Source organism: Molothrus aeneus, chromosome 9, assembly GCF_037042795.1.
Source record: "Molothrus aeneus isolate 106 chromosome 9, BPBGC_Maene_1.0, whole genome shotgun sequence".
In the NCBI taxonomy this organism is placed as follows: domain Eukaryota; kingdom Metazoa; phylum Chordata; class Aves; order Passeriformes; family Icteridae; genus Molothrus; species Molothrus aeneus.
The window spans coordinates 12,029,618-12,041,074 of NC_089654.1; the positions used below are offsets into that span (position 1 = coordinate 12,029,618).

At 44.3% G+C, this 11,457-nt stretch overlaps 1 protein-coding gene across 3 annotated transcripts in view; it reads right to left on the minus strand.

The window, feature by feature from the left end:
- The window catches only part of ZZZ3 (zinc finger ZZ-type containing 3), a 55,724-nt gene extending 50,558 nt beyond the window's left edge, over positions 1 to 5,166 (minus strand). For 2 of the 3 annotated variants that reach the window (XM_066555936.1, XM_066555934.1), the window contains exon 1: positions 5,075 to 5,166. The gene's annotated coding sequence lies outside the window, so the exon portion shown is untranslated. Of the gene's footprint in view, positions 1 to 4,621; positions 4,650 to 5,074 lie in introns of those variants that run through there. The other variant, XM_066555935.1, reaches the window with a different exon arrangement.
- Positions 5,167 to 11,457: the final 6,291 nt, after the last annotated feature.

Sequence of the window (11,457 nt, forward strand, 5' to 3'; positions counted from 1 at the left end):
CTGCTTTGTTCTATCACCCAGGCCACAAAACAAAAAAATAACCAGGAGTAAATTCATAAAATACAACTGCAAAAGACACACCCATGCCTTCAATCTCCAATGTTCTTAAAACATTTATTTAATAAGCAATTAAGCAGCATGGCAGAACTCCTCTGACAGTATCTATCTTTGGTGCTTCAGATTCCTTGGCTGTGGAGATAACATTCCTAACTTCAACACCACTGTGCAAGCAGAGTATGTTTCAAACACAAACATACACAGGAGGCTCTGTCACTCTCCTCCCTCTTTAATTCATTTCTGTGTGGCACAGTAACCCAGTTGCATAGCTTCTCCAATTTGCAATTTGGGCTCCCTGTTTTTCCTCCTAAGCTAGAGATTCTTCAATTCACACAAAAATCCCCGCACCACTAGCTCTGAAAAATTCAGCTCTCATGGACATATATATATGCTAATAAAACTAAAATATCAGTAAAAAGCAGGATGTTATAATTTATGTACCAACAGGTAAACTCTCAGAAACACTCCCTTCCTCTCTGACTTTCAAATTTTCCAACTTAAGTGTTTTAAACAAAATCAATCATCCTTCTTAGGCAAAAAAATCAGCTACTTCTCATGACAAGATACTATTAAAATCCCACTTCTCTGCTACTAAGATATAAAGATGAGCTTTTACACTTCTTACTGATACTTGGTCAGCACATATGCACCCCCCAAAAAACCAAATATTTGTGTTTAAATACTGTACTTTAATCTGAACTACTAGCAACATCTTTAAAATCTTGGACAATCAAATTGTCTATCTTGCCCACATTCATATTCCTTTGTCCTGTGATGAGGTTCAAAAGACCAGAAAAACTGGAGAGCAGCTAATAGCAATCAAAACCACTGCTACAAGGAGAATCAACTCTTTTCTGAAGCAATAAGAGACAAAGCAGTCAGCTGTATGCAAAGCAAAAATACTGAAATTCAGTATTAGGTAAAACTTTACCATGGGGTGAGTGATGGAGCTGCTGAAACAAGCAACACAAGGAGGAGCTCTGCCACCAGAGGGAATGATCCCAATATATTCCAAGGGCAGGGGATTGGACTCACTGAGCTTTATGTTTAACTGAATTCATTATGAGCATCAAAACACTGAAGTAACTCTAAAGAACAGTTATTGTAAGTTAAGCTACTCAGCTTTTGGACAGATGATACAACCAATTGCCTGTATGAGGGAAAGCAATTACATGCAAACTGTTAAATAATACTCCAATTTTGAACACAAACCATATAAATCAACCTACAAACCCTAAGTATTTTGATTACAAAGCTGCACTCCATAAGGGTATCTTTTTAAAGGTCTTTTTGTTTGAAACACAAGTGTCCAATAAGAACACACCATTTAATGTTCAGCTCTGCACTTCTGAAGTGTCTTTTAGAGTTAACTCAAACAGAAGGAAGGTTTTCAGAAAACTGCAACTACCATGATGGTTCTTTTACAACCACAGCAGTTTGTCAACCACAAACCATATTTACAGCGTTCTTAAAACTGGAACAATATACCCTTAAGTGTTAGAGTAAAGTTTACCAGGACCAAATTCTCATCAGCAGCAGCATGACTGACAGCAAAGAACACTTAATTTGGAAACTTAAAAAAAAAAAAAGCCTCACTACAGAAGTGAGAAAGTTTCTCAGTTTCTGCAACTTCACTCACGCCTACAGAAGTGGCAGAATTTTTCTTCTTCAAGGTTTTTAAGGACAAGGTCTACAAATATCTGTCTGGAATAATACAATTTGTTTTAAACCAACCTGAGAGAAAGGGAACAATAGGTCCTACAGTACTGCATTTCTAGAACTGTGAGTGCAAGCTCTATATATGGATGCAAGTGCCAAATACTTGATGAATAAATTCTCTTGCAAATTTGGTTCCTTATGACCAGAGAGACCTAAATCATTAGTTCCCACACAATTCCAAGACTTTGGAAAAACCAAAACAAAGCAAACTTCAATAGATTAGTCCTAGACATCTTAAAGAGGGGTTGGGAAATGTGAAAGACAATTTAAAAGAAGAAAAAAAAAAATCCCAAACAAAACAAGAAAAAAAGCACAACTGGAAGCAGGGCAGACTGCAAAGACTTCTGTTCCAGCTTCCCCAGTACTTTTAGAAATGTTAAGAAACACATTTCTTATTTCCCTTATCAGAAAAGAGCAGAGTATAAGTCTTTCCACTTTGTATCAACCACACAACTATTATTGATCAGAAGTCAACCTAAGTACCTAAAATGATCTGAAGAACCAGTCACAGACAAATGGACCAAAAAACCCAAGCAACCAACCAAAAAAACCCCACAATAACTTCAATCTCCTGAAAATACTGTGAGTGTAAAGCCTTCATTCTGTAGGAGACTAAGGACAGCATATCTCACTATGTAATCTCACTACACAAGTATGTTAGAAACACTGATAAACATCAGAGCAGTCACATGCTGTTCAGCTGTACAACAAAAGCCCTTATTAGGACACATTCCCAAATTCTGTGAAATAAAGATCTAGTTATTTTTGCACATTAAATCCATAATAACATCAAGGCAAAGAATCCCATTTGCTATTTCTCTTTTTCCAGAACTGTTCAAAATGATGAGACAAGACACACGATTGAGCTCCATCACTAAATACCTCAATAATTAAGCTATTTAATACAGCCTCTCACTTAGCAATTATACACTTGTGGAGTATGCAAGGCAAAGGAAATATCATTTCACTTAACAGTGGTACAACTGAGAATTGCAACAACTACCTATGATAGACTAAACACCAGAAACAGAAATGATCAGCAGTGTTTCAATGTAAGGTCATTCACTGCTGCTCCTTACTGACACACACGGTTGCGCAGCATAACACTCCTCACAAAAAGCCTTTAAATTCAAGCCTGTAAATTCAAAGCACAGAATTTTTCTGTGGAATAAACATGACAGTGCTGGAAAAAGCCTGAAAGCAAAGTTGTTTAGGTTCTTAATTACTTGCTAGAAGTCACACACACGTCAAACTGACTTAACTGTAAGCCCTTCTAAGGTAATGGGAAGTTTCTTCACTTGAGTGACAATTTTCACCTGATAGTTATTTTTTTGAACATTTTCCCAACATACTCTTTAAAGAGATGCATTTTTCTCCCCTGCTGTTTAACACACACCACGTTTTTTTCCCTTACACTTTTTTCCACTTCTGATTAAGCAAGTATGACTACTATTAATGCAAAAGACAGTACAGTAAGATTGAAAGATACTTGAAAACAAACTACAACAGCACTTTGTCAACTTCTTTTCTCAGAAGTTACACTTGCTTATGTAAAGAATCCCATTTTCCTAATCCCAAACCTACCAGTCCCTACTAGATGACCAGTCCTTGGAGCAGCTAGCATGGGAAGCTAGTATCCAATCACAGGTTAGAAATACACCCAAAAAGCATGTTCTTAAGAGGTTGCACAAGTCAGTATTTAATGTAAAATACAGGGTACACGTAGAGCTTCACTTAAAAGCCTCAGTAAACAATTGCTACGTAGTGATTAGTACAGTATAATGACAATATCAATGGAAAACATGCAAATATATGTACAACCATGGAAGAACTACTAGCTTTTTTAATAAATGGAATCATATTTACAAAATAAAATTTGGAGCATCAAAGCCTCAAAAACATATCCTTTAAAAAAATTTAGTCTCTGTTATGTGTTAGCCTAGAACCAGATTAGCAAAATACTCCAAGACTACAAAATCTGCCAATGTTACTGGATAAAAACAAGGACAGAATACAAAACACCATAAGGAAGAAGAAGAACCATATGCTCTCCCTTAAAAGAGATCAGGATTAGGAGACAAAGGGAATATTGCTGAGCTGGGACACTTGGATACGACTGGAATATTTTTTCTAAATACAAGAGAAAACAGAACTGCATGTTACAAGTTTGTGCTGGAAGAGGACATATATCAAAGCCTCCATCTAGAGCAGACTTGGGATGTTCAAGAGCTCTCTTTCGGAGCTCTGCATCCTCAACCATCAGCTCCCCTGTCCCTGCGGGGCAGGCACCGCTTGGGCTGCCCAGCAGAACCCCGGCAGGGAGCGGGGCACAGCCCGGGCAGGGGCGCGGGGCAGGGGCTGCGGGGCAGGGGCGCGGGGCAGGGGCGCGGGGCAGGCCGACACAGCGGGACACTGCCGGGGGCCCGGGGCTGCGGGGTGGCCGAGGAAGGGCCCGGGAGCCCCGGCTGTGAACTGGGGCCGGCAGCCAGGAGAGGGCACGGCCGGGGCAGCGCGGGGAGCTCGGGGACAGCCGGTGCGGGGGTGGCACGGCGGGGGCACGACCCGAGGCGCTCTGTGGGCACCCGCGGCTGGCGGGTCGCGGGGACGGAGCAGCGCGGGGGAAGCGGCGGGACGGGGAGAGCCCGAGGCGGGGGAGGAAAGGGGGGCCGGCCGCGGGGCAGGCACGGGGTGATGTGAGGTGAGGCGGGGCAGGGCCGGGGGGAGGAGGCGGCGGCGCAGAGCCAGTGGCGCTCCCCGGGGCGCGCGCCCCGCCCGCTCCCGAGCGCCCGTTCCGCGGCGGGAGGGGCGGCGGGTCCCGGTCCCGCCCCCGGCCCGGTACCATTACCCAGCGCGCCCAGCGCCGCCGCCATCCCGCACCCGGCCCGCTCCCGCGGGAGCCGCGCGACCTCGCGAGACTTCCCGCCTGCCTTCCTTCCCCGCCCGCCCCTGCCCCCGCCTCCCGCGGCCCGGCCCGCGCGCGCACCGTGCCCGCGCGCGGCTCAGACACAACATGGCGGCCGCGGCGCCGCGCACGTGTCCCGGGGCCGCCGCGCCGGGGGCGCGCACACGTAAAGCCGGGGGGGAGGCGGGGCCGCCGCGCACGCGCAGGAGGCGCCACCGCGGGCCAGCTGATTCGAACGGGGCGCGCGAGCCGCCACCTCCTCCCCGCACGCGCTGGTCACGTGGGGGCTTCCCCCGCTCGCTCCCTCCTCCTTCCCCCTCCCCGCGCGGGTTCCGAACTCGCCGCCGCCCGGGGCCCCCCCCCGCCCCTTTCCCCGGGGCCGGGCCGGGCCCTCACCTGGCGCCCGCTCCTCGGCGCGGCCGGACCGCGCAGCCCCGCTCGCTCCCTCCGTGCCGCCCGCACCAGGCGGCGGCTCCGCACAGCGCCTGCTCCCCTCAGCGCGGCGGCGGCTCCTTCCGCTTCCTTCCCCTCCCCCCCGCGCTGCGGCGGGACCCGCTCCCTGCAGCTCCCCCTGCCGGCGGAGCGCGGCGGCGGCGCGGGCCGGGAGCGCAGCGCGGCCGGGCAGGTGTCAGTCTGTCTGTCTGTCTGTCTGTGTGTGCGCCGGGGCGCCCCGAGGGACGGGCACAGCTCCGCCCGCGCGGGCGGCGGCAGCGGGACGGCGGGCGGCTCCGGCACAGCCGCCGGCAGCGCGGGAACGCTCCAGGGCTGCCGGGACGCGGAGCGCGGCTCGGGGGCAGAACTCGGCTGGCTGGAGGTGATCCTGCCCCCAGTGCCAGCTTCGTGCCCCCAAAGCGGGGCTGCTCGGTTCGCAGCTCCAGAATAATTTCCACCACGGTGTCCCGACTGAACTCAAGCCGTGCCGCAAGAAAAGGCTCCGTGGGGTACTCCTGTCCTCTGGGTTATGACTAAATATTAATCGATTGTGCTTTCAAATTTCTTCCTGTAATGCTGCTTGCCCACCGGTGTGCGATCACCAAGAATTACTACTACCTACCGCCCACAGCCTGTTCTAATACATCATTTACCTGTACTCCTACAGAGACAACAAAACTACTGTCTGTCTCTGACTATTCTTGAACTTCTCATTGCTTTTTTCCTGAAACACCACAGTTAAAATGCATTTGGAAGAGTTTTGTGCAGACAAGAAACACAGAGACTCACGTTTTCTGTTAAATGCTAATGAAATTTTAAAAACCTTCCTCTTAATAATAATTAACATTTCTAGATTGCTGGAAAATCCTTAGGTAAAACAGTTGTCTGTAACAGAGTTAACTATTGCAGAATATTTTCAGTTGCTTTTAAAGGTAGCTAGTGACTGTATTCAAGTGATACTTTTCTAAAGAAAGCACATTTAATAAAATCCTAATTATCCAAATTGCAAGTCTAGTCATACAGACACATTCCTTCCTTCAGAGTCTGCAGAAAAACCTCAGCAGCTTTTTCCACCCTCCCAAGCAGTTCTCACTTTTCCCTACATCTTGCTGACTTGGAAGTCTTCTGTGATCAAATTCAAACCAACAGAAATCCCACGAGAGAGAGAGAGAGGGAATTTTTCTCTCGATTCTGTGCCGCTCTCCTGCAGCCCTGTTGTGCGTGTGCCCGAGCAGGAGCGGTGTTCTCATTACTGCAGGAGCACCTGCGTGCACTAAAGCTCTCTGCCTTGCAATCCATTTAGAAATATGCTCACTTAGCTGAACAGCTGCAATGGCTGAGGATATTATTGCATTGCAGACAAGCCTTAGCGCTTCCACAGGAGAACTGAGGCTTCTGCTCAGCTGCTTCTCAGCAAAATCGATTGGGTGTTTTGATGGTGGGTTTTTTTTCAGATTCCCGTGGCGCTGCAAAGATGCAGTTGAGCAACAGACCTGACCGACTCCAGGGGCTGCTGACACGGGAGGCAGCACTTCCTCCATCCCTGCCCCACAGTCTTTCCTACTGCCCACTCTGCTGCTCATCTACACACACGGTAAATCAGCTGGATTTCCTAAACCAAGAAGCTGTTCCTGTTTCTGGTGTGTTCGTTTTCATCTAGAAATTAAACTCACACCACAGGGCTGACAAGAGCCAGCATGAGAGATGGGGGAGGGAGTGCTGCCAGTAGAGGCGAGGAACCAGGCAATCCTCCTTTGGCACCAGTAACTTTCTGGCAATAGGATTAAACCAGTCCGACTATACTGTAACCACACCCTACACCAGGATTTGCCTTCAGTTCACACTTATAAATATTAGGTTCTGCCATCTTGCCTAAGAAGCAGCAATGCCTAGTGATGGAAGGTTAACAAAGACCTGTTAACCTGCTAATGGTGGATGTTTGAGGTCATGGTTCCTGCTAATGCAAGGGATACTCCTCAGGCTCTTGCCCCACCTCTGCACCCTCCCTGCTTTTCCCTGGATCTAATCCAGCCATTGTGTACCTACTGTGTAGTTTGGCTCTGTTAACCTTCCAGAGGAAAATTAACAACATGCAAAGAAGATAAAGCAGCCCATGTGTAATAATGCCTGAGATCAGGTTCACTAACACCTCCACCCAAAAGAATTTACATTAAAACCTGGAGAAACCTGCTTTGTTTGAAGCTGCCTGAGGCTCTACATCTACTCGGATGTCCCCACAGTTCAAAATCTTTTTTACTCACTCCTGCTATCCTGCAGCCCCTTCCCTACATAGCAGCTCTGAAATAATTCCTAAGTGTAAAGGAATATACTCCTGCCTAGCAGCACCACACTGCTTTCTCCAACACATTTTCACTTCCAGTTGGTGTCCCTTGTTCCTCATTTACTCTACCCAAACTATGTCACATCTCCAGTTCTTGTGGCTGCAGCTTCCTCTGTGCTACAGCATCTATCTCTTACCAGTAGCTCGTAGCTGTATTAATTATGGGCACCCTTACATATTACTCATTTTTAAGGCAATAACAAATTCTCAGGCTTCATCAATGTTGGTAGTGGGAAAAAAAAATCTCAAACCACAAAACCCAAACCACAACAAAACCACCCCCTATTCTCATCAGGGGATAACGGCGTTAATGACAACTTTTCATCAAGTTACAATGGGACAAGCTATAAATTAGTAGATCAGACGCCTCCCAAAGCAGCATTTTCTACAAGAGCAGAAGTTTTATATCCCTCCATGTTTGTGGGATGCCTTAGCTCACGTTTGTGCATGGAGAACTGCCAATATTACAAGTTCCAGCTTTGAAGAAGCTCCTGCTTTCAGCAGCAACATCACTGTTCCCCACCCATCTCAATCCATGAAATTGCTTAATTGCTTCTCCTATTATTAGAGCAGATAATATGTGATTTCTTTTTCCTGACAAAAGATTAATGAAACTCACTCGTTGGAACTCAGCACAATTGAGAAGCTGAGCCTAAGGACATCTAGGTTAGTTCTGACAGCTGCTCTGCTCTTCCCCCATGCTCTCCAAAGAGCATTAACAAGCTATTACTGGTTCCTGCCCCAGCTCTGGTTCAACGGGGCTTATGTTCTTGGCTACAGCTCTGGATCTACACTGGTTCTTCAAGAGGGCATGCAGGACAAGGGAGATTATGGCTCAATTCAGCTCCAGAGGCTTATTTCATCTGACTCAAGCCTTGGACAGTGAGAATTTTCCTAAAGCCAGATTAGGTTCTGTTGGGTCAACTTCCATGGCCCAAACCTAATAAAGCATCCTGGACTGGATGAGAGCTGGCTCAGCACAACCTCTGCATTAATTACTTCATCACCTCAATAATTTTGTCTGTAGGTACTTTATGGGTGGCACTTTGGAGAAAGAGAAGAAAAAGTACTTGCATTCTTGTAGATAGTTACAGAAGATAAAGTTATGGAAGGATAGTTTTTGTTGAGACAAAAGGAAACAAAAAAAATTAACAGTTAAAACCATTTTCTGCTTGAATACATGACACATCCTTACACAATCATGTCATGTATTGTTATAGGTCCTCTGTTTTGCTCAGTTCTGCCTGCTCTATTCCCTGGAGACCTCCACATTCTGATTTTTTTTCCCATTAAAGCTACCATATATAAAGAATAAATATGAGAAAGGCTAGATTGCCCTCAGTGAAATGTTTCCACTGGTTTTACCCGAAGCAAAATCCTTTAGAGAAACAATTCTGTTTTGTGTCTAACCTTTAAGAACTATTCTGCCTGAAGACATACTCTACTGATGCATTTAAGTGTGGAATGCCTAGGTTTTATGCCTTTTTTTTTTTTTTTTGGGGGGGGGGGTAGGAACAAGGTAGAGGGAAATAAAATTTCAGCTCTTCATTAAAGAGAACTATCTTCAGTCACTGATAAAGGGTAAGTACATTAGACAATTCAGGAGTCTTGCAACCCACACAGATTATTGCAGATTGTACTTTAGTTACTGAAATTAGTCATAGTCCATGCTGAAAAAGCAAGTTACCAATCACAAAAGTTAATTGAATTTTGGAAGTTATTATTCACATTTTCTGTCTGTATATTTAAAGTAGAGACAATCTAATTCAAATTGGTCTAAGAAGCTGCAGTGAAGTAATCTGATACTTGTTTTTAATAATTGAATTAATTAGACTATATTGAGTACTATGCATAAATACCCCTCACATATGAGGTATTCCCATTTAAATGGCTTTTTCTAATTTCAGTAGAGGCTTCAATGTCAGGTCGATATGAAATGACAGCAAGATTGTAGTGCATTATTAAAAACAACATTCTAGATTGCAACCCAATAAACATAAAAGCTGCCAAAAGGAAGATCTTTGTTTTTCAGAATGTATTATTCTTCTTCGTTTTTACTACTCGAGAGTGGGTTTTTATATTTCAAAATAGAAATATTGCTACCTTTTTCAACCAACTGTATCTTTTTCATTTGCTTTACTGCAGTTTCTCTGAGCGTGTTATTATTGTGGTGTCCAAAATTTGACTCAGGCTTCAAGAAAACAACAGTCCAGAGAGTTCCATGTTCTGGGACATTTTACCTGTGTGAATTAGGGAAGTTTTGACTAAACAGGATGAAAGGGTGAGCTGGACCTGTATAGGCACAGTGGTTTTGCCTAAGGCTACTAAAACCCTGAAGCCCGCATCATCTCCATTTACCTCCCTGGACCATCCTCATCAACACAGGCTTGGAGTAAGTTTTGTCAGGGAGTTTTAGTCCTTACAGATATTATCAACTCCTGTCCAAACAATCCCTTTTATCTTTCCTCTCTCCTACAGAAACATCCCTTTGTTACATGTTTGGGAGCACTCTCAGGTAATAGTGGCTCTGCATTAATGTTTTGAATTATGCATAACCTACATGAAGGTGCATCAGGTCACAGAATATGCCTGTTACTGTTTTGACTACCTTAATATTCCTTCAGGTCTTACAACACAATAAAGGGCTCTGTTGTTACTCTAAACAGTATGTAGAATGTTCAATGTCAGAAAAACATAAATTAACAGTCTTCAAGTAAGATAGAAGTGTCTAAATAAAATAAATAGACCTGGCACACTTCTGCCTAGCCTTTAGGGTCATTTCCTCCAAACAGAAAAGCTCTTCAGTGACAAGCTTGTGAATTGGGCCCTCTCACACATGAAAGATTTAAATAAAATTTCAAACAAATTGCCATCACATAGGAGCGAACACCAGCACCACCGACAGTTTAAGAAGAGATTCCAGTGCAGGGCTCAAATCCAGAATGATAGCAGACCCTTTTCAGATTTAACTTAAAAGCAGAGCAGAAGCACAGAGAATACCTCTATTACCTGAACCTTTTCCAACATCTACAGAAAGAGCTTAGGAAGACCAGTCTCTGCACTTGAGTGTGCAAAGGTAAGGTCACATATGAAGCTCAGATTCCTACTGATCAAGTTCAAAAGACAGATTATCTCCACTACTCTGCTTGGTTGGACAGCAAATTAATTATACTATAAGCAAACGAGGTAAAAGAGAGCATATTTCCCTTACTAAAAATTCATTCAGAAGACAGGGCACTCAAGAGTTCATAGCTAATACATGTTTTATTTCTTGCTTCTACAGTTAAATTGTAAACCTTGATACTACATGAAACACTTAATTGAAAATACTAAGTGAATTAATAGCTGCCAGTTCATTTGCACTTTGGCATGCATGAGTGCATTTCTTTTGTTATAACTGAAAATCTCAGAGTAACCTTACGTCTGGTGCTAACGAGACACAGTGTGCAGTGGTGGAAACAAACACGCATTCACAGTGCGAGCAAGTGCTGCATGTTCATTTGGGTTTGGCATTTTAACAGACACCCAGGGGAGGTGGGGGAAAAAAAAGCAGTATATCCCCATGGTAACCAGGACATCTTTTTTTATAATGTTTAACATGTTTAGCATGTTTAACATTAAACACACCAGACAGAAAAAAATTAGTCACCTAGAAAAATATTAATTTCTGAGCAAAACTATTCATGAACAATGAACATGAAAAGCTCTTGGCTGTGTCCTGTGAAATATGAAACAAATATTGTTATTTTTCATTTCTGGCAGCTGACAATTTATTCTAAGCTTTTTTCCTACACCTATGAATCAAATGCCTCCTCTCTTCTGCCCTCTTATTCTTCTCAATAAAGTACTTTTAGATTTACTTTCTCATGTGCTAAGTTATTCCAAAACCAGATCTTACTAAAAATTTTTTATGTATAAAAAATTGTTTGTGATCTCCAAGTGAGGAAGGAGGAACATATCTGGAAATGAAATCTTCTCAACTTGATTTGTGTTACAAAAATATTTT